This window comes from Buceros rhinoceros, unplaced genomic scaffold (genome assembly GCF_000710305.1).
Source record: "Buceros rhinoceros silvestris isolate BGI_N320 unplaced genomic scaffold, ASM71030v1 scaffold22652, whole genome shotgun sequence".
NCBI lineage: Eukaryota > Metazoa > Chordata > Aves > Bucerotiformes > Bucerotidae > Buceros > Buceros rhinoceros.
Window position 1 is genome coordinate 7,578 of NW_010399792.1, and position 4,903 is coordinate 12,480.

Genomic DNA, 4,903 nt, shown 5'->3' on the forward strand with positions numbered 1-4,903 from the left:
TGGAGTAGCGGCAGGAACACCACGACAGCCGGCAGGCAGCCGCAGCGGCAGACCCCTGTGGTCTAGCAAAAGGCTCACTGGTTCTGCGCCAGCTGAAACCTGTGGCACATGGAAAATCCAGAGAAAAACATCCAGATTCCGGCAAGGTGGAGCCAGGGCGTCAGTGACTCCAGATGGTTGTCACTCACCAGACTAACTGACACCCACCAAGACCGTAACTCCTGCACTGCCAGCGCTGCACATCCAGTCCCGCCGGGAGCTGGCACCCCCTCCTCTGGGGAGGCATCTGGGTCAGGCCCCACCTCACACTGGTGTGGAAGAGCTAGAACAGGAGCAGAGACCGAGCGTGCCACGCTGATGCTGCAACACCAGCTCCTTCTCGTTTCTGAACGCGTGACACCACAGGTCAGACGCTTTCCCTCCTTCAACAACAAGAAGAAAAAAGCCAGGACACCCAGTTGCTTTCTACATGCGACACACCAGAAAAACCACAAGCTTTTGCACTCCAGCTTTTTTTCCTGGGGGAATGTTTTATGGCAAAGGGCATTTTTTTTATGTACTCTACGACTTGCAAAAGGTGGTTGCACTGATTAGCCCTGGTGCGTTAGATTATTTCCTCTCTTTCCTCCACCTTCCACCAGGCAATTCAAACCATTTGACTTTCCAGATATTTCCTCCAGAAAAGAATAATTAATATTAAACCAAATCAGCTTTGTAGCCCGTTTTATACTCAGCACCACCGGCAGTAAGCGAGCAGCAAGCAGCACTCAGCATCCCCCCGAGCCACAGAAGATCTTACAGTAGATGCTGGTGCCCTTGTTACTTGAGTAACAAGGATGGATTTTGCCAAAATAGCCTTGAAATGATGCTTAAACACCCCCTAAATGCTCGTAAAGAAAGCCACGTCCGTGCAGCAAAGCACAGAAACCACCCCAGGATTTCACGGCCAGGCCCCAGTTATCCCTGGGCTTTCTACAAGCCTGGAGCCAAAGAGGAGTGGAAGTTTCCGAGGGCCCTGAAAGGTGGCCCTGGCTTCTGGGCTCACTCAGAAGTTAGCTCCTGTGTCATGAATGTTGAACGCCTGGGGAGAGGGGGCTTAGACATCGTTTTCCTGAAACCAGGAGAGACCCAGAGCCAGTTACTGGCCAGCAATCCCACACCCAAACCTACCAAGTGGCTTTGGAAGAGGCCACGGAGCAGCTGAGATGCCGGGCGGTGCTCCTGCCCTCCCGGCTCCCTTTCCCAGCTCTCGAAACCTCCTCTCCAGCTGCGGTCACAGGTGGAGCTCTCGATTTGCAAATAGCAGACCACAAATTCCCCCGGGAGCGGGATTCCCCTCCCTGCTTGGGAATCACTTCACCATCGTACCGGACCGCTCCCGCAGTGATGACACTCGGAATGTCAAGCTGGTGTTTGTAGGTGTTTGCACATCTCGGTGTGCGAGGAGTTAAGACATTTAAACACCTTCACTTGCTTAAGCGGGCTCGCAGATACTCGGCAGCAGCGAGTGCAGCTTAAGGGTCTTCACGGATACAAGACCTCGTTTAAAAGCAGCACTGGAGATAGTTTTTCAGGCATTAAGAACCCACCTGCTGTTTTCTTCCAGTTGACTCAGACACTTCTTCCCAGATTGATGTGAACCACTTGGACAACATGCATCTGCCGACTCCCTTCAGGGGTGTGCACTTGGGCGCCGGTTTGGAAAATCGCTGCATTGGAAAGGTCAAGGAGCAGTGCCCAGGCACCGGTCTCGAGCACTGCGTTCAAAGTCTAAACGTGTTTCGCATCACAGATGGAAAGAGATATGACGAGCTCACTCTGCTGTCCTTTGGGCTTTCATGCCTCCAGACAGATCTGCAAAATCACCTTTAGAAAGAGCACGGGCTGCACCCCGTGACGTGCCAAAGGCGTGACTGCCCGCTCCAACGCTTCTCTGGCAAAGCTGTTTCAACTGGAAGTCTTCCTCCTACTTCACGTTTGCATGCATAGCCAACACCCCAGCCCCTGGCTGGTTGTTAGAGCGTCCTTCATGAGCTAAAGAGAAGAATTCCCATGGAAAAAGTCGGGTCTGCACGAAGCCTGGTGGGAACTGGTGGGTGAAGGCGTGTAATGCAGCTGAAGTCGTACAAAACCCACTCGGTGACCAGATGTGACAATGCAGCTCACTGTAACTGAGCTGGTCCCTATCCAGGGAAGATTTAGATTTTCAAAGTAGACTTAGAAAAATGTACAGTAAAGGGCCTACGTGTTTGTCTCACTGTCTGAATAACCGCCGCACTGTTCGACCCCGATCATCCGCCTCGGGCGCAGGCACCAGGACAGCAGCACCCAGGATCCCCCAGGAAGCAGCTCGGTTTAGCGGCTGCCACCATGGCCCGAGAGCTGGCGTGACCGCTGTGCCTGTCCGGAGCTCCGAGTATTGGGATACCTCATTCTTTTCTTTTCCCCACTCCTTTTCTCTTTTTTTCAGAGCCAGAGCTTAGTGCACTCCCTCGCATTCAGGTTTTTTTTTGTTGTAACTAACTGTGCAATGATGAGCAATCATTCGGGGTGTGCATTTACCACCGGCTCCCATGCTGCGAGCCCAACCTCTGCTTCGTTTAGCACTTGCACTACTGACTGCTGAGCTGAAGGGCATGGGAAGCCAGAGGCTGGGATGCTTCCTTGGAGGGAGGGGTGATTCGGCTGGACAGTAGGAACCTCCCTTCCATTGCTCCTGTTAAAACTCATGTAGATAAACGGCGCTCCAAAGGCTGCTCGACACGGGTGGGTGTTTCCAGCCCTCCCCTCCCACGAAGGGCTGGCAAGGAGGCGACGAGCTGCTGCTCTTGGAGGGCACCAAACCCCCACAAAAGCCCATGCCTGAAGCGCGGGTGGCAAGGGACCCCCAGCAGCGGGCAGAGAGGGCATCCCTCCCACTGGAGGAGAGGTGCTGAGCAGCCGCCCCGGTTCCCAGCTGGCTGTATATAGATATCTGCTAGACCCCAGTACTCGCTAAGAAAAGGGAACTTTGTCCTAAACTTGCAGTGAGACCCGTGAAGCAATGCTTGATGCTGGAGGGCCTGTGGATGGAGCAGCGCTCCCCTCCTGGTACCCAGTGGCCAGGGACCCTGGCAGCAGATGCGTCGTGAACGTTAGCACTTTGAAGTTGGTGGCCTTGTTTTCTTAAAAGGGCTTGATCTCTTCATGCAGTTAAAACTAAATAATCTTCCCCATCATGTTGTCCTACTCCCCACCTCAAAATTAAACTATGAGCAAGCACCTGGATCGTTTAAGATATTATCCAGGACTCAAGAATCTGTCATTAATCTCCGAAGTTTATACCTTGAATATAAAAACATACACATCTGTCTTGGTAACAGCACTTGGTAAAGTAGCAGCTCCAAGTTCGAGCTGAGGTTTGTCCTTGAATTTGATTAACAGGAAAAAAACAACCAAACCCCAACCCACAGAGAAAAGCACCTCTGCATTTTTAAAGCCCCCAAACTGAAGCATTCATCCTATTGAAAAATTTACGTTTCCAAATGAGACACAGGAGGGATTTTACCTGCACCTTACAGATCCTGAACACAGCCTATGCCTCTGAAACTGCATTATACCTGTTAGGGGGCTAACAGGCACATAAAGGGTCTGGGACCGTTAAAGGTTCGAGGCAGTAAGTAGCACCCAGAACTACGTGGGCAGCCAGTCGCTTCCAACCACCCTTCTGCTTCAGGAGGCTGAAATGTGTATCCTGACAGGGGTGCACCACACAAAACTGACCCAGCCCTGCAGGGACATAGACACTGATGCTACTTCACATTTTCCATCCTAAAATCCCCAACAAATTGCATGGAAAAGAATTACCCAAACTGAGAGTGTCCCGTTAGCCCGGGAAGCCGTCAGAACTCCATCAGCCTTGAGTTCGCTGCTCCTCCAAGGTCAGTCTGCAGCTCTGCTGGAAGAAGTGGCAGATATCTCACTGCTGAGGGGCACGCGTCGACCTGACATCCTTCTATGTGTCCCTTTCCTAAGGGGAGAGGAGAGAGAGGGGTGCAGAACCGGGCCAGGAACACTCACCCTGGGCAGCTCTGTGTGCTTGGAAGCCAGGACGTAACCATGTTAGTGAGTGGATCTGGCTGCCTGCACCAGCCCACTTGTGTTTCCTGATAAACTTTGCTTTGATGACGGATTCCTAAGTTGAACAACTCCACTTTAAACTGAATACTGCAGAGGGGGGAAACTAGGGGGGGCCTTTAAGCCCCAGTTCCATGATCAAGACAAGGGGATGGGCTTGTGATGAATACTTGAGAATGGTACAAGATTTAAAAACGCAAATGGCAATTTTCTACCTGTGTTCTGTAATGTTTTATATGTGCGTGGTCTTTCTTAATGTCAAACTCTTGTATTTTTGTTGTTTATATGCAGCAGGACTGATGGCTGTGAGGGCGCACGCTATTTTGTAAAATATTCTCAGCCAGTTTTCCTGAGGAGGAAAACACCTGAAGTATTCACCTTCTCATTGGCTTGTACCTGCATGTATGGTATTGGGGCAGCAAGTGGAGACGATTAAAGCCGGCTTGAAAACTTCTTTCTGTGCTTGAGTTGAGCATTTCCAACACCCAGCTGAAACTATAAGATAGCCAATCCCATCCCCAAACAAGAGGAAGAAGCCCTCATTTCTGAAAAGAGCAGGTTTTGACTTAAAAGAAATCCCATCCTTGGTAAGCACAGAGCGTACCATGAGCTCAAGGGAAAACAGCCTGTTCTTCAGGCGACTCCTAAATCCCCCCAGCTTTTCCTATTCCCACTTTTTATAAAAGCTCAGCAGTGCCCTTCTGGACAGGCCCCGGTCAGGTTTTGTTGAATGTTCCTGGAGAGCCTCATCCTCAGAACTGCAGCTCTCTCCGCAGAGCTGCAGGAA